The sequence below is a fragment of the Danio rerio genome, chromosome 16 (assembly GCF_052040795.2).
Source record: "Danio rerio strain M-AB ecotype USA chromosome 16, GRCz13ab, whole genome shotgun sequence".
In the NCBI taxonomy this organism is placed as follows: Eukaryota; Metazoa; Chordata; class Actinopteri; order Cypriniformes; family Danionidae; genus Danio; species Danio rerio.
Genome location: NC_141036.1, coordinates 39,329,894 through 39,349,436, shown reverse-complemented (window position 1 = coordinate 39,349,436; position 19,543 = coordinate 39,329,894). Strand labels below are relative to the sequence as shown.

Here is a 19,543-nt window from a genome sequence, read left to right as displayed (position 1 = left end):
TTGAGTTAAAAGTTTTAGTTAATGGTTTGGTGATAGTGTGGATTGTGGCTTAAAATAAATTGTTACTGTAGATTTTTTTAACATACTCCAGTAACAAGCTCTTACAGATCCACAAAACAAAATGTAGTGAATGAAAATAAAAGGAATACATTAACTTTCATGGATTTTTTTCCCCTGTTTGTTACTAACAAAAAATTAATAAAAAATAAACGGAGGATGTGTTAACAAGCATTAGCTGTAGAGAAAAGCTAAAGCAAATAAAAAAATCATTTGTACACAAGGTATATTAATAGGTTTGATACATTGATATATTTGCATTCCTTTGAGTTATGAGATGTTCACAGATGTCGTCCACTTGCTGAGCTGAGCCATGGTGCAGTGGGAAAAAGGATTCTTTTTAAACAGGCTTGAACATGAAGTACTATGAATCCATACTCTTGTGACACCATCAAGTTCATGTCCTGGAGCTAGAGCAGAAATGACATCCTATGAGGTGAAGTTCTGAAGTCTGTGCAGAGCAATCAGGATTACGTTAAGAAGTATTCTGTGAAGAAAAGATAATAAGACTGCAAAGACTGACGGCCCTCATACTTTTGGTTAATGCTCTTGTTGCAGTTCCAAACTCCTCAAATTCACTTCTTGCTGAACGTTTTAGTTTCTTTCTATACTTTTATGCAATGGATATGTACTGTAGTAGCTTGGAAAATTGGGAAAAACTGTTTGTCTCAGTGAGAAGTACTTATTGTAAGAATCAGCTCTTTGGTTTAAATCATGTTTAAACTTTGGGGATTCGAATCAAAGATTCGAACATGATTCACATAGAATTATTTAAAGCTTACACTTAACTTTAGTATTTGTCCAGCAAATAGAACGTTTAGTGTAAAGCAATTCTGTATTATATTATTACGTGGCCAACAATAACAATATAAAAACAGTATCTAATTATTTAATGAGCAAGGTAGCAGTATCTGAAGCTGAGGCATTAACTTATAAAGCACACAACACACCAACACAGATCTTAAAACGAAACAAAAGTTTATTGCTACTCTATAACACAAAGTACTAATCTACGTAAAACAAACAAATGCACATACATACACACACGCACAAGCAGTTTTAGGAGAGTTTTGGCTGAGTGGATTTAACTTCTAGCCTTTGCTAAGTTCTTAGCAATGCAACCTGAGAGAAACCATAAAAGCAGAGAATTTTGCTATTCTTTACTACTTAAACATAATTCACACCAGATTCAGTAATGGGTGGAAACCTTGTTTGTGCTACTTGCGTTCTGATGTAATTTTGGTTTCCTTGACTGGTCCAAGGGGAAATCCCGGCGAAGCTGATTGGTCAGCGTAGCAACTTCAGTGACATGATGGAATTCCCTTGTCGGTGAAGAGGGGTTTCCTTAGTCGGTTGCTAGGGACACGGATGTTGGACAAGGCGGCGTTCGAAGTCCTTCCTGGGTTTCTGTAGTTACGATGAGTTCCAGAGTTTGGATGTGTTGACCCGATGGCTTGTTGTTGAAGCGGTTGCACAAGCAGATCGGGGGTCGAGCCGGCAGCAAGTGAAGGTCGCGGTCTGCTCCGTGATGTAACGAGGCTTCCGGCGAGGCGATGTAACGGCCACAGCACGAGAAGAGCGACGTCCGGGCAGCGACGGCGGTGACGACTGGCAAAGATGACCGGCAAAAGACGACGATGAAATTCCTTTGTTCAAAGTTTTATAGGCTTTGGTAGAGGCTGGGTCTACACAATACTTGTCCAATCAGAGAAGGTGCGGGGTGGAGTTACACCCCAATTCTGCCCTCTAGAAGGCCGGGTTGACAAATTGTGTCGGTGCTGCTTTGATAGCATAGTTGTTAAAATAAAGTCTCATAACATGGACACCTTTCATAATATGGTTTCTTCATATAAACCAATGCATTTGAAACTTTACTAGCTTTCAATCAATACCAAACATGAAGTATGTCATAAACATTCTGTAGATTTCATTTGTCACTGAGGGCTATTACTCAATAACTATCCATAACAGTTTTGTTAAACACATGGAACATGTACACACAAAAACCTACAGAAACATAAAGCAAACATACATTACTCAAATAAACACAGTTTTACTGTATGTCCATTAAACTTTGGAAGCGTTTCTGATCGCTTCTGTGTCTGCCTGAGAATGTGTATTCCTTGCAGACGCCAAAGGACACGCGAACCAAAAGGTACTTCTCAAAAACCGGTTTGGTGGGTTTTTGATTGTAGAGCCTCTTATTGTTTTAAGGTGTAAAGTTAATTAACACGCAACTGTGATGTTGACTGGCTAGTTATCCTGTGGATTGCCTTTTGCTGGTTGCCTGTGGATTGCTTTGAAAATGAAATCAATCTCAGACTTGTAGGCACCAACCAATCTTTTAAGGATAACATGGTCTGTGACTTGTTCGGTTCTGGAATGATCCGTTGACTCACTACATTATTCATCCTGGAAAAGAAAGTCCAAATTGGCATCTTTCAGATCCAGTGTTATGATTGGATGATGCTGTCAAAAGCAGCGTTGTAACAATTACCAGCTTCAAGGTTATTCAAAATGCATTTCATGATTTTTAGTAACATAGTAAGCATATAGTAAGTTTGACTTTATCATCAGAACATTGGCTTATTATTGTTATTTTAAAAACTCACAGTAAAACCTGTAAACTTGTGATTAGCTAATCAGAAAAGGCTGATATGTAGATGCATGTTTATATAGACATTTAGACATGGGATAATAACCGGTTTTAAGGTTTACGACGATTTTGAAAAGTTAAGGTTTTAAAACCATTAAAATTTCCTGTTATACCATTTCAAAGGAATTTTTATTTTTTACCATGTTTTTTACAAAAAAATTTTTTTAGAGCAACAGTATTTCCAGCAGTAAAGAACACTCCACATCTAACGCTACTGGTCTGTCTATGATTCAGGATTTATTTGAGAAACAAATCTCTTATAAACAAATGTACAACTGAAAATATTCATAGATGCCTTTTTAAGTTGGAAAGAAATCAGTTTTTAGTTTTAGTTTTAGCCTGACATGTTTAATGTTTAAAATATTTAAAATGTTAAAATAAAATATACCATGTTTAATTGGGAAAATTGGGTTTAATTTTTTACTCAGACTTTAAAAAAAAAAAAACATGCATCTGGAAAGTATTCATAGCGCTTCACTTTTTCCACATTTTTTGTTACAGCCTTTTTCCAAAATTGATGAAATTCATTTATATCTTCAAAATTGTACCCACAATACCCCATAATATCAATGCGAAAAAAGTTTTTTGAAATTGTTGGAAATTGATTAAAAATATCACATCATTAAAAAAAGATCACATGTACATAAGTATTCACCTTTGCAGTGAAGCTCTAAATTGAGCTCAGGTACATTCAGTTTCCACTGACCATTCTTGAGATGTTTCAGCAACTTAATTGGAGGTCACCTGTGGTCAATTCAGTTGATTGGACATGATTTGAAAATGCCTGTCTATATAAGGTCCCAGGGTTGACAATGCATGTCAAAGCACAAACCAAGCAGGAAGACAAAGGAATTGTCAGGATTGTCTCGTGGCACAAGACTAGGAAAGGTTACAGAAAAATTTCTGCTTCTCTGAAAGTTCGAAATGAGCACAGTGGCCTCCATCATCTGTAAGTGGAAGCTGAGTGACGAATGAAGAAGGGCCTTGGGGCTATAACATAAAAAGTTGGAATAATTGAAGCACTATAAATACCTTCCGCATGCACTGTAGTAAACTCTAACAAATATCACGAGTCATACAACTAGAAGATCAGCATTCACAGTATATATTGTTACTTAAGATATTATTATCTCTTATTTACATGTCGTATCAACTTTTATAAACAAGATAAACATTATAACTCTACCAAATATTGATAGTTCTTTGAAATACCTTTAGCCATACAACTAGAAGATCAGCATTCAACAATTACAGTATGATATAATTACTTAAGATATTGCTATTTCAAATTTACATGCGTTGTTTCAAGTTTTATAAACAAAGTAAACATAGTAAACATACCACTAGGCACACAACTCAGATCAGCACTTGTGATATTATTACTCAAGATATTTTTTCTTTCTTTTTTTACATGTTGTTTTTTTTCTTTCCCACAAAAAAACAAAAAAAAAAAAAAAAAAACAGTTTTGTGTCTCATTTGGGTGGACCAGCAGTCAATCTAACTGCTATAGAGTCACTGCTTTATAAATGAGGAATAAAATTCACTCTACCTTAGCAAAGTTCAGGAATATTCAAAAATCATTGTATAGGCATTCCCCACCTCCCCTCTCTCCTTTTCTGGCTTTGTTGCTTATCTAGAGCTTCCAGCTGTTGGTAGACTGTCCGTAGAGACCGTCAGGGCAGAAGTCGTGTTGGCAACAGATGCCGCCTTTTCATTTCCCTAATTTCATTTCCTTATTTATGCCTCCTTCTCTCTAGTAATCCAGTTCACTCTCTTTCCCTTCACTTTCCCTCAGTGGAATCTGTATCTCCTCTTATGAAATGTTCTCCCATTCTCTCACATACACGTACACATTCACACCTTTGTGGCACTCAGGCCTCTATCTCAGCCTCAAAATGATCAGGGTTTGAGATTAGAGATGTGCTTTAAGCTCGTCACCCTGGGGAAGGATGGGATGTACTTTGTTATAACACCATCTCCCACGTCCTGCTTTAATCTCGTAATCCTGTCAGTGAGGATTCAACAGGTTTAAGTTTGCATTTGCATCTGAGAACGTCATATTTCAGAATCGTGAAATTAAAGAGTCCATCACAGAGAAGATTATTATATATGTTTTTTTTATTATTATTATTTTTTGAATGATAACAGATTAAAGTGTATTTTCTGAGCTGATAGACAGATTAAACACAATATACAGTAGGGCTTCATGATATTGAAAATGCGTATATGAGATAAATGACATCAGTATGTAATAACCGGTTATAATCTATTTATGAATTGTCAACGTTTGCATCACAGTGCATTAAAGAAACAGTTATTTTGACAGCTTATGTAGCTTGTCTACTTTTTAAACTCTTATTTTAAGGCACTACTACCGACTGACTTTATAAAAAGACCATCGTGTAATATTCATAGTCCTGTATTATCATAAAAAGCCTCATGTTTGTAGAACCCCATGTTAAAGTGTACTGATATCTGTAAACTTGTCGACGTGATAACAGCGCCGATCTTTTCACCTTATTCATAGTGTTTCTCTTCACGGTTTTCCAAGCTGTCATTACACAAACAACGCTATCCATCCTCACAGAGAATAGAGGGCTGAAGGTCATCTCCACATTCAGCAGCACTAATCTCCATCTATTCCACCTTGCTGGAGGTAAAGCCACTTCAGAGCACAGCATGAGACAAACCTCCATTACCGCGCATCATGTTCTTCTTCACTTCTCCAGCTTAGGGTCAGTGTTCTGTACGCTATCCATGCTAATGCTAACCGTGTTTACTATTCACCTGCTGCTTTGTCATGCGTAAAACATGGATACGCATTGGAAAGTTGTGGCCCACGCTAATCCAGCTATTACATTCAAAACAGTTCACAAAGGCTTGCGATGTGACTGCAAGAGAAAATGTGTGAAGAAAAGAAACTGATTGAGTTTTTACAAGATTTCAATAATAAAGAGAGTTCTTTTTGTACAAACATCATGACATATTCAGTCTTGTGATTCAATGCCATATTTCCGAAAAGTGACAATTGGACAGAATCTATCAAACAGACATTTGTAACTTTATTTTGAATCATTAAAGTGTATGTGCTTCTTAAATCAATACAAGTAAAGTGTTTATGCAAATGCATTTTTTTACTTAAAATGATGAACTATACTATAACTATACTGAACTAAACTAAACTAAACTAAAATTAAATTAAATTAAATTAAATTAAATTAAATTAAATTAATAAATATAACATAACATAATATAGGTAAATAATATTGTTTTGTTTTCAAAAATATATAATTAAAAATTAAGTGTTTTTCCCTCAAAAAAAGCAAAATAATCTGCCAACATAGAAAGTAAAATTATTTTTAAATGAAAATTAGTTTTGCTTGTTTTAAGAAAAAAACAAACACTTATTTTAATATATTTTCAGGAAAAAAAAAAAAAAAAAAAAAAAAAAAAAATATATATATATATATATATATATATATATATATATATATATATATATATATATATATATATTTGGACTAGAAACAAGACAAAAACAAAAAGTAAGAGCCTTTTTGCTGTGATATACAATGAAAAATATTATGTGGTATACTAAATATACATTTAATACTAAATAATATACATTTAAAATCAGCTGAACTAATGCAATATAATAGGTTTTTATTCAACCTTTTTATTTTATGTATATATCAATATACTGCACAAAATATGACAAAATTATGCAAAAAAAAAAAAAAACTCTATTGAGTGCCACAATTTCAAATACCAACAATAATTAATCTAAAAAAGGTTCAAGACTATTGTTCAGAAACCTCTTTAATTATCTTTGCCCAAGCTGAAACGAAGGCGCAATCTTGACAATCTCTGTGAAATGATTCAATCAAGACGAAAAAGAATGAAATATGGAAAACAGGCCCTCGTCGTGAAATGCATATCAGAGGCTGATTCAAGATTCTGATCTCTCATGGTGTTTTGAGGCAACATGAACACGTGTTTGGGTCCAAATGGGCTCAGTAATTGTTGTTTGTTTAGCACGACATCATAATACAGGTTAAAACTGATAGCTGCAGAAAATTGGTGGTGATTTTGAGGTGAAATTACCCACACACTACTCTGGGGTTTGACATAAACATACTGAGTCATTCTGTGAGTCAATCAATGATTCATTCAAACTTTGATTGGTGGTATTGAGTAGAAAACAAACTCAGCCAAATTCAGGATGGGACCCTCAGCATTGCAAACGTGTTGTCTGTGATCGAACACTTTTCATATGCTTCTATGTGATTATATTAAATCCAGTTTCTCGCTGTTCCCTCTCTTTTTCCATGGTCCGTCCGTTTGGATAATCCTGTTATGTTTCGGTTTTCCACAAGACCAAATTCTCCTTACTTGAACGTCAGTGAAGCATCACTTCCACATCAATTTCATTTAGAGTCAAGTCCAAGGACTGAAACTGTTAAAACCCCTAAGTCTCAATTAGTTTGAACACACCAGGTTACACCTAAATGTTTAACACTCTGTGTGTTTACATGGACAGCAATATTACAATGTTAACACTATTAAGACAATGTGTTGATTAAGATTCCACCCCATAAATAGATTTTTGATGATCTTAATCAATCTAAAGTCTTACTTGAGATAAACTCAAGTCAAATTAAAGCAATAATTCACCCCAAAATTTAAAAAAGCCTCAATTATTTACTCACCCTTTACTTTTTCCAAACCTGTTTGACTTTCTTCTATTTAACACACAAGGAGATATTTTGGAGAAAGCTGGAAAGTAACCATTGACTATTAATCGAATAAAGAAACTCATAAAGGTTTGCAACCATTTCAGGGTAAGTAAATAGTAAGTAAATGTTGGTTCCTGAGTGAACTATCCCTTTAATACGAGAGGATTGTTGCTGTTTTTGTCATATTACTCTCTCAGAAATAAAGGTACGCGAGCTGTCACTGGGGTGGTACCTTTTTAAAGAGTAAAAATTTGTACCTTAAAGATCCATATTAATATCCCAAGAATACATATTAGGACTTAAAAAGAACTTAAAAAGTGTTCCTCTTAATTTTTAGGTACTGATATATATATTTTGAGGTACCAATATGGACCCTTTAAGTACCAAATGTGTACCTTTTGAAAAGGTACCACCCCAGTGACGGCTCACGTACCTTTATTTCTGAGAGTGTAGTGCAGTGCAGCATATAGGTGATTCTAGTCAATTTTCCAGTCAACATTTCCAGTAACAAGTTATCTTTTTAAAAAAACATTGTTTGTATGGGTATTTTTGGACATTTTGAAAATGTTAACTTAAATCCCAATTTTTGTCTGTCTCTGAATTAGTTTGTCTCTGAGTCATACATTCAGCTCCTATTATCATGAACTATTTTAATTTTTTTGTATTTTTACTAATTTAAAAAAATATATATGCAAAAAACAACTATTTTCTGTATCATTTGTAGTTTTCAGTTAATTAAAAAAAAAAAAAAAAAGATTTTCCGTATATCCCCATGTTCTGTCAACACCGTTACTCTGTCTGTAACTCTGTAAAAACTGTAAAGCACTGATAAAAAAAGCACCAAGCACCACTTGCACCAAGTGATGTCACTTCATCTGGAGGGAAACTCTGTATTGAGTAAAAACATTTTTTGTGTAATTTCTTAATAAAAATAAAAAGTTAGATGGAACGTTAAATTTATTATGGCCAAATTCAGAAGTATTTAAACAATTAAATAGTAAATGTGGTATACATAATAAATCAAGTTAAATAATGATTTAATTATGTTTTATTATTGTTATTATTATTGCATAATGCCATGTCAGTTATTCTTCTCTCATTAATTTGTACAAAATTTTACACCAATAGTAGATTAGTTATTTGTCAACACTGTCATTGTTATAGTTGATTGAATTTCTCATCAACTGTTTAAAAACTTTAATTTACCTAAAATTGTGTTTTAGATAAGCCATGGTATCTAATTTCAGCTAAAGCACGAAAAACTGAAAAAAGTCAACTCTGTTGTTGTCAATTCTGTTGTTAGTGGTTTAAAAGGTTTTACAAAAATTAAAACAACAATTAACAAAAGGAAAGTAAATGCAAAATGCTTTAAATGTACCCACAATTCTGGAAAGTAGTTGCTCTTATCACGCCGTATTGGACTTTTCGCTGCATTTTACAGCAGGATATGTACACAGCAGTGGTCAACAGTTTGACGGCAATCAAAAGAACATGGCTTTAAATAATACTTTGTATCTGCATTCCCCTGTTTGCATGAATAGCATGACAAATAATTAACTACACTTGAATATTTTTTACAATAACAAATGAAATGCTTAAAAAATATACAGTACCATAACAAAGAGAATCTATTTGCCAGTGTGTGATGTTTTTTAGAGAATGTTGGATGGCATAATGTGCGGAAATAAAGATTAATTAGTCTGCATACTTTAACATGCAAAATAGTGACATGAAATAAGCTCCTCATGTCAACATTTTAATTATAATACTGTCTCAATCAAAATACTGTATGCAAAATAATTACATTAGAAATGTCTATGGAAATGTATTCATTAGCATAAGACGTACATACTGTATCTGCAATCGTTAAAGTCAGAAATAGGTTCTCATTACAAGCCTGATATTGCACTATAAAAGGGAAAACATAGTAAAAGAAAGCCCGTCATTGAAAATGCAATCACGTCTCAAGCTTCCATTGTTGCTTTTCTGATTTAGGGTTTAATACCAGCTGAGTTAGATCTGAATCGCCCGCACCTAATTTCATTTTGGCCCTGCTAGATAACGTATGTTGCCCTCACGCGTAATTAAATGACTGCGCACCACTGTGCACAGGAAGTTCATCTCTGTTTTCCATTGTGTTGTATGCTTTTGCTGTCCATTCACACTCTGTTGCCTGTGGCCTTGACTGACATCCAGCACACAGCAGATTTTCTATTGATTGTATTGGAATAAAAGGTGGCTCAAAGGGTGAATGCCTTACCTTTTCAACACTATTGTGGTGGAGATTTGATTGTACAATAATGAGCAATCATCAAATCATTTGCCAAGATGTCTTGTCAAAAACTCTTTATGGAGGATAAAGACACTGCTTGAATCTTACTCTCTATTGAGCTTTTTGGGAATAGTTATTTTTCTTTTTGTTATGGGGATTTGCTTTCTTTTGTGCAGGCATACTTTTTGATATAACTTATTTAGTTCAATCAGACTATTGAAATCTTTTGAGAAAACGTTTTATTTTTTTTTATAAATAAATATTTTTTTTTTACATACACTGTAAAACATATCATGTTAAATAACAGCTTCCATGTTTTGTGTTTTACGTCTACTTACAATTGTGAATTTCATAATGGGAGCTTGATCTCTTGTCTTGACTTGTCTTGACTTGTATTGACGATTTAGTAGTTTGAAATAATATAGTGTATGAGGAATAATATATAAATAAATTAATCTGTAAAATAACAAAATGTTTTTGCAGCATAAAATACAACACCAACCAGGTACTGCATCACTTTAAACTATTACAAATGTTTGTAAAAGTCACTTTTTTTTCTAACTTTATAGGGTTAAAAGTTGTCTGAGGAAAAATCAAGGTCTCATAATGCAAATTAAAAGCATATATAATAAAAAAATAAAAACAAATCACAAAATACAGAAAACTGTTAATTTACCTTTATTTTTACAGTGTAATTTATACATTTTACCTGTTATTTCTGAAAACATTTTTTTTTTTTACTTGTCTGGGAAAATGTTTCTTGGTTTTAGAAATTTGGATACTGGCAACAATTTGAAAACTCAAAGTAAGAACAACTACTTTCATTGCAATGTATACATAATGCTTTTATTATAAAATTATTTCCACAAAATTGCATTTTTTAATTCTATTATAGGAAGCAATCATAAAATCCTTTGCCAGGTTGAAATGGCCATGTCTTATAATCAAAAAAATATTGTTACTTCTATTATTTGCCCTAACTTTATTGAGTGAAATGAACATAAATGCTTGATATGACAGACATAGTTAAAAATGATTAAGCTTTCATAATAAAACATCTATAGATAATGATAAATACCATGACTTAATAATAAAAATAATAAAACAGCAACAATAGTTAATAACTTACAAGCCATTGTAAAACACTTGGTGGTTTACTAGATTTCCAAAGAAATAAGATCCGATGTCTTGTTAATAAAGAGATAAAGGCAAGTACCTCTAACTGTTAACATGTAAATCGGCTCCAATCCTTCGGGACACCAGAAATTGCAATGGTGGGGAAGATATCCACTTTGGTTTTGAATATTTTCAGTTTCAAATTAATTATTCCAGTAGCATTGTAGTACTGGGCAGAAAAACAAGCATACATATGACTTAAATTACATCTGTCACAATTCTCATCGACATTGGGATAAAAAACCTAGCAGTGATTTAGAGTAATGAACATTATGCAGTATTTTAAATTGTATAAGTGAAAGCAGAGCACATATTGAACGTGAATAGATTCTGTCAACAGCATTTTCCCACCAGTCAACCTCAAATTTTTCACCCAACCCAAGTTCTCAGGTACTTTTAATTTTAGCAGTAGTACGGTCCTCCGAATCAATAAGCTGACATAAAATTCTTGAAATCAGTAATCTAAAATATTCTTAAAAATCAAATCAAAGTTTGTTTATAAAGCACCAAAGGTGGTCACCAAAGTGTATTAATATGAATAAGATATTATCAATAAGTACAAGTTAAACATTATGAAATGATTAAATTAGGCATTTTAGGTGTTAAATATATGTTTTACATTTTATGGTTTGACTTATTTCATGCTGACTCAAAACACGTTGACTGAATAAGTAATTTATTTTCATATATTGATTAGCATAATATTGCGCTTTTATTATGAAAATGAAATCACTTTTCTCCACCCATTTTTAATGCCCTTGAGGTATTAGAGTTTAAGCTTGTCTATATTTTCCTTCAGTTCTTAATGGAAAGACTCTTAAATCAATCTTATCAAACCTTATCAAACTCAGTCTATAATTACTAGCATGTAAGATATGGTAGCTCCACTATTATTCTTTAATTAAAATGGAAGCACACTGCTGTTGCAATTCTTCTGTAATAGATTAGAATCACATGACATTAGTGCCTGAAAAAAAGAAGATGATCTTGGCAAGAAACAGAAGCCTATTTTTAGAGTAGTTTGAAACCTTTTGTCCACACACAGCAGAACTCCATCCACATATGCACATACATGAGAGGACATCCATTGCCTTTGAGTTTTGACAATTTGCATGGATAAAAGTGCTTTGAGTAATGAGAGGCAGCTTTTTTCGCTGGACTGAATTCAACTGCAATGCTGGAACATCCATCTGTTACAGCTCAATCCAGTCAGGCAGGCAGCTTGCTTTCGTCTCATCTTGGTGTTGAAGGACTGACATCAGAGTGGAAAAGGCAAGAGATGAGAGGGGGAAAAACCCGGACTCAAAATATTAAATTGGTCCCCAAGACTAACATGTTTGCACTGTCATTTAAAGCTGTGTCAATCATGGCTTGGTGTGTGCAGTACTGTACAGTAAAAAAGCTGTTTTTATATGTAAAAATGTATTCACATATTACACAATATGTATTTTATTATAGATATATTATACAAGAAGACATTCTGTGTGTAATGTACAGTACATTTCATAATTTTCAGAAAAAAACAGCTATGAAATTCCTGAATGAATCAGTGTTTGGAATGATTTAAGTGAACGATTCAATGAAGCATTCATAATGACAGTGCCATGATCACCAGCTATCTAGGGTTTGTAGTTCGCTGGAAAACATGCATTATCACACAGACTACAATTCTGCCACTATATGAACTACAATTCCCATCAGGCACCTTACACACACCAGTTCTGCATCACCCCTGTTTGCACACACATAGACTGATTATCTGGACTATATATTCACCTCTCAAACACACACACACACACACACACACATACATTGCTGAGTCTTGTTTCCTGTAACATTTTTTATGTGCTTTCTTTGCCTTGTTCTTTCATTGATCTTGATAACTGGTAGTGCTTTTGTTTATGCTGTGTGTCTCCTGCACCTTCCTTTCACCTTTGACCACGACTTTGGATTACCCTCATGTATCTGTTTGACCATTGCCTGCCTCACTAAAGCTATCAGTAAACTGCGTTTGGTCTCTCACTCTCGATGTTATCCAACTCCTTATGTTACAGACAGTTTACTCTTTTCTAAGTCAGCATTTTTATTTATTTTTTTATTCTGCTGATTGGATCATTTAGGGGGTATTTGTAATTAAAAGAATAAGCATTTTTTTTAGGGATAGTTGAATTCAGTGAATGACTTAAATAAGGGAATGCAATAAGTGTTTTCTTTTTTTGGTGTGAACAAGCCAATGAGGCATTCATGGAGATTTCCCTCAACTAATTATCAGCAGTTTAATTACTTTTTTCTATTATTTGCTTGAGTAAATGATTTAATGACTCACTCTGATACACACTGCATTGGCGTTCATGAATGACTCTGTTTTTTTGAACAAATCTCTTAATTCATCAGATTCCTTTTTAACTGAATCAGCATTCTCAGGGACTTGCCAAATCATTCTTAAATCATTTATTCATTGAATCATTTTTATAGTTATCAATCACCATAATGAAATTAAATATGCAATTTTAAAAAGATTAATATATTATATTATATTATATTATATTATATTATATAATAAGATATTATAATAATATAAAATAATATCTAATTATATTTTAAAGATTATAACTCAAGGTGTCTCGATCACGAGCAATCTAATCTTTGCAGATTGCTGGAGAACTACATACTGTATCTGTCACTGAACTGGATTACAAATACCATCAAGCACCTCACACACACACCAGTTCTTGATTGTCTCTGAATACACACACAGCTGGTAACTCATCATGGACTGCTTACCTGAACATTGTCTTACACATAAACAGGAGGCTAAGTCTTGTTTTTGCCTCACAAACATTGCAAAGCATGTTTGTCCTGTTTGTCTTGCCGTGTTTTGATCCTTCTCAAGTTATTGTTTTGATTCTTTGCTGCCTAGCCTGACCATTTCCTGTATTTCGACCACATATTTTGGAATATCTTTATGCTACTGTTTGCTCCTGTTTTTGACCATTGCCCGCATGACATCTCTTTTAATAAACTGCACATGGATCATCAACTCTATCAAAAACTCTAAATGGCGTCTAAAATATTCTTCTAAATATGGGATTTTTTTTTCCTCAGCACTGTTTATGTTCAGATATTTTACATTAAAAGTAAAGAAACAAACCAATTCATCGCCATAAAAGGTTTCTGAGAATCTTTTTTCTATTTTAGAGGGCAATTTCAGATGGCATTTACAGGATGGAACTCTTCAAATGTTAGCCCGAAAATTAAATACTTCAATTAAATGAATGTTCATATATTTATTACATCAGTCATTGAATATGGCCAACAAGCTGGCTGGGTATTTAACACGTGTTTGCCCTTTACAGTTCATGGAGATAATAAAGGGCACCTATTTTTACCTCTTTTTCAAGATTTAGATACATCTGTAAAGTTTCAGCTCAAAACACTCCTCACATTATTTATTTTACCTTTCAGAACATTGGAATACATTGTCTGCTCTAAACACAATGTAGCTGTTTTTGTTGCCTGTGCCTTTAATGCTATTTCTACCCGCCCACCGTTCCCTCATGCCAGATAAAGTGTGCTTCAATCTCTCCGGCTGTGTGCGTCAGATAAGCAGCACAGTGACCGACGTGAAGGAAGCAGATCTCACCTAACGTTTGTGAGAAATACTACAGTAAGAACTTGACCAATGATTATTAGATGTATTTGTTGTGGAGCTACATCGACCAGTCACACACATTTGGATTGAAGCATGTTTTATAATTGTACTGACATGCAGCTGTGGTGATCGCTGTAATTCATTACAAACATTCACTGTTTTAAAAACTTCAAACTTGTAAAACTTGATCACATTTGATGATGATTGACGATCACAGAGAGCTGAACAGGTCTTTTAATCCCAGTTGCTTTGCACACGTCCTGTCTTGTGGATATTATTATATGCTTTACTATGGAGAATTGTTAATTCGCGGCTGTCAATCAATTCAGTGGGCGGACAAACCGCAACCCTTCGTCATGTTGTGGTGGGCCTCAAAATGGGAGGGATTTGGATCCTATTTTAACGTCAGGAAATTAAAAAAAAGAGACTTATTGTCTTTATATTACCCCAATTTGACTGCGAACACACTATACCTACACAGAGTTTTGTCCAAACAGCTTCCAAAAGATGATTTTCATCATGGGTGCCCTTTAATAAATGATGACCTTTTTTAGTAAAAATAAACTATAATGATTCTATGCTTGTCTTTGGGTCTTAATGCAACACCAGCTGAGAGCCCAAACTTTTACCAACTTTAAACACATATTGTAAAAGATAATATGCAACAAACTAGATCAGTTCGGAGGTGGATGATAGTCTAGGCGTGACACAGTGTCACACTAGAATCAGTCTTTTGTACACCATCTAATGAATAAAAGTGGTTCTGCCTGGCCTCATGATTAGTTAAAGAAAAGACACTGATTGCCTAATGGATGACTATAATTTCCCACACTTCCACATTAATAAATTCTCCAAATTGCTTAGGACCATTTAAGTCCTGTTCATTAATGTAGCTTCAATACTGCTTTCGGTGAGTGTTGTTAAAAGCCTGATTAAATATCACCTACTTTAGAATGACAGTTTTTGCAGCATTTCATCCTAAAAAAATTGTATGATTCACAGCGAATGTTTTGTAACCTGCTACACTATGCGATGGAGCTCTCCTTTTTATTGGATTTGTAAATATAAATATGCTAAGTATGTCTTTGTGTCAGTTTTTCCTTTATCTTCCTTCGCAGTGTAAACAAAAAAAAAAAAAAAAAAAGATACAAAGGGTAGTGCTAGTCTTTCCGAGGTCTGACAGGTTGTGGTTGTTTTTCTTCTGTTCAAGGAGTTGTGGCCCAGTCTGGAGGTCAAGGCTGTGGCGGAGAGGAGAAGGGGGGCTGCTCTGTCAGAGATAAGAGAGCGGAGAATGATGTGGCCAAATGGCAAAGAGAGAGAATGGGAGGAATTATCTGATATTCCCAGGACTTAGGCTTGACTGTGAATGCCATCCAGCACCAAACAAGACCCTATTCTTTTTCTCTGAAAGAAATTGCAACTGTTCAACCTTTTAGATTTTTTGGGGGGCTCAGCAGGAAGGACCTGCTCTTGCTTTGTGTTGTGGTATTTTCAGCATGAGGGGTTGGGCTCTCATCAGACCCTTGAAAAATACAGATGAGGGCGAACTTGTATTTTTAGCTCAGCCTGTCGCAAAGTAGGCCACCTCTAATGCAATACGTTGTCTATTATTGAAGCAGAAATCTAAATGGCTGGATCCAAAAACATTATCTTAGGTATATTTGTGTCATTACTGAGTTACTTGAGATACGATGACTGTACAGTCTTACACAACTATAATCCATGGTGTGCAATATGCTTAATTCAATGCACCCAGCTTCAGTATTGATTTTACCCTGAGGAGAATGTTAGGGTAAAATGTTGCTATATTGGGTTTAGATGTTTCCTTTAGGTATTATTTTTTATCAGACCTTGAATTGTCTGATAAAATATTGTCCTATTTATCTTTGCAAAACAACATTTTTTAGGACATTATTTTGATAGAGAGGAAATATGATTACTAGAGGTTGTTTCCTTCCATTTACTTTCCATTTAATTCAACTGCTATTCTGAAAAATGGAAACATAATTTGTGATTTTCCTTTTCATTATTTTAAGCACCTGTTGTGGGTTTCTTATTGCCATTCTTTTCTATCAAAAGAAAAAGAAAACTTGAAATAAATGTAGCTGCATAGTAAATGTTGTCAGTATAACAGTAAATAAAAGCCAAATCTTTGTCTAAAAGCATATCCAAAATATTAAATATAATAAGTTTGGGTTAAGGTTAATTGAAACAGTTTGCAATGATAGGAGCACCATCTAGTTGTCAAAATTTGAGAACGTTGACCAAAAAAAGAATACTAACAACTAAAATTGATTTTGACGTTAACTTTATATTTACTAATATGTGACCATGGACCAGAAAACCAGTCTTATGTTGCACAGGTATTTGAAATAGCCAAAATAAAAAATCATTAGAATAAAAATATTCAGTAACACTTTAGTTTTGGTCACAATTCACAGTAATAATAAATCATTAACTAACACTACTAGCTTAACAAACTACAAATTAGCTGTTTATTTATAGTTAGTAAGATAGAATCTGGGTTTTGGTTTGGGTGAGATTAGCGATGCAGAATAAGCTCGTACTATAAGATCATATAATAATATTAGGCAATAATAATAGGCAAGTAATAAGTTAATATCATGAATTGTGACCTAAACTAAAGTGTTAATAGATATCTTCCATGCACACGTTTTGTACATTTCCTTATGTAACTTAATCAAGAATCAATTTTTTGGTTATTAATATCCATTGCTAAGGCTTTGTATGGACAATTTTAAGGGTGATTTTTCTCAATATTTTGATTTTGATGAACCTTCAGATTCCAAATTTTCAAATACTACCATCTCGGTCAAATATCCTTCTATTCTAACAAGTCATTCATCGATAGAAAGTGCATTTATTTAGCATTCAGTCGAAATATACATTTAAATAAAATACAAAAAATCAACATTCATAACTGATTGAACTGGTGATTTCAAAATGTCTACATTTAGTCTGCAAGTATACAAAAGTAAGCAACATAGGTTCATTCTGAAAACGTAGCCCTAAACGTATTTCTGTAGATCGCAAATTATGTGCCAGAAATACGCATAGCTGCATTTCATCTTTAAAATGAGTGCTATACGGGCGGTATGAAGCAGTTTCTTTTCACGATAACACTTGACCACTTACCACTGTGTGGCCTGCTTTCCCACTGTTACCAGTTTGTCTAGGGGCTCACAGCATGTGTCGGAGGATTTGACACACAGTAAGGAGTTGCCCGCAACGACGGGGTTGGAGTCCGGTGAATTGGGGTTTCAGTAAGCTGGTATAACTAAAACAAAAGGCAAAAAATAAAATAAAAAAGCAAAAAAACAGGGTGAGAACATGGTAGGGTCTAAAAATGTGATAAAAATCAGGCAGCCATAAAAGTTTTTATTTTAATTTTTTTTTCTGGATTGCTTTTGGAAACTGTTGGTTGGGTTTATGGAAGTAGGTGGGTGGGTCAATCTGTGCTTTTGTCAGTTGATACCAGGCAACTCACGAGAGAAATCTCAAAAAGCGTACACAGCGGCCTCACCTGTCATCATCCTCACCTGCAACCATGAGATGTATACTAATGATAAAATAAATATTTGCCCACTGATCTTTAATATAAATGCAGTTTCTGTAAGATCCTTTTAATAATCAAAATCGCTGTATTTGGCATATTTCCTGTTCATTTACAGCGTAGGAAGATTTTACATTCTTCCTTTGCCTAATATGTACCGGGCATTTATATAGAAAGAATGCTGATATGATATATGAAACACAATTGGTAGTTGGCAAATATATTGGGTGCATATAAATATGACCCTGTAAGAGTCGTGCCTCACCAGCCACAAACCTCACCGCACGTCACTGGCCTCTAGTAGTGCATTTGCGAAAACAAAAACTGCAAAAAAATAAACGTAGCTCCTGGGATGTATTTAGGACTCTCCAGAAATGTATAAAGCAGTACATTTTCAGAAAGAGCCTGGGTTGCAACTGCTTCATGTCTAAAAGTTTCTTCCTCTCTAAAACTTACCGTTTATGCCTCCCCTTGCCCTGTAATTGCCACTTGCAGTTTAGATACATTTTTGCTCCATTGGAAGATCATCCTCTGCAGCCACAGCGATCAGAGTGTTTGACAAGCCTGAGATTCAGGCCAGCCAGTCGTTTGACCTTTGAAATCCTCCTCCTTCTTATGTCAGTGTTTGTGCTGACAGCTGCTTAACGTCGACATGCTCAAGCCAGTACAGTTCACTCCGATCTCCCACTAAGACTATCTATAGTGACAGACCTCACTGCTTTCAGGAAATCTCCAGTTCATTCAGCTTCATCCATTTTTTATTTTCTAGTTATCTAACACTGAAGCATGCCTGTTATGGTTTTTTTGATTAAAACTTCACACTTTTTTTTTCAGTATAATCCTCTCTGTCTGTCTGCATCGCTTCACTGTCTGTCATCTGTCATTATTTTTAGCGCAGCAAAGCTTTGTAGATCACACATTCACCCGAAATCTCCAAGCTCTTCCAAACCTGCTGGCTTTTTAAGACACTAATAGCTGTAAAAAGGAGGTGGGGGGAAAAAAGTAATTCCCTGAACATCAGATTCCCTAATAGGCTTCATAATTGGTTCTGCTAACACACATAGAACAAAGAAGCTCCTCTTGGTTTTGAATGCTTGGAAGCTCGTAAACAACCAACATTGGGAGATAAACGCATAAAGGAAATGCAAAGTCACAAACCGCATTTGCTCACCTCATTTTTCAAAGGCCAGTTGTTGGATTGCCAATGTATTTGGGTGCAAAGTAATTCCAGCTAAATTTGTTTAGTCATAAACTCTTGATCCTGGTAAATGTTAGTTTTTTTTTGCAGAAGCGCAGCGCTGGAGAAAGTTTACTCAGTCTGAGTGCTTAAAAATCACATTCATTTGTCTTAGAATTGTATTGAAAACTGAAATGACTAAATTGCGAACAGGATAATAATGTTTAAAGAAAGACAATTTG

The 19,543-nt window shown here is 34.2% G+C and overlaps 2 long non-coding RNA genes across 7 annotated transcripts in view; one reads left to right on the top strand and one right to left on the bottom strand.

Annotated features, from left to right (window-relative positions):
- The window catches only part of LOC147833395 (uncharacterized), a 387,839-nt gene that overhangs the window by 59,046 nt on the left and 309,250 nt on the right, over positions 1-19,543 (top strand). The gene's annotated exons all lie outside the window — the stretch shown is intronic.
- Positions 1,019-4,615, bottom strand: LOC147840349 (uncharacterized). The gene is made up of 2 exons (XR_015512364.1): positions 4,264-4,615; positions 1,019-2,469 (listed from the first exon to the last, which is right to left on the bottom strand). It is a non-coding gene; the product is annotated as an uncharacterized LOC147840349 (long non-coding RNA).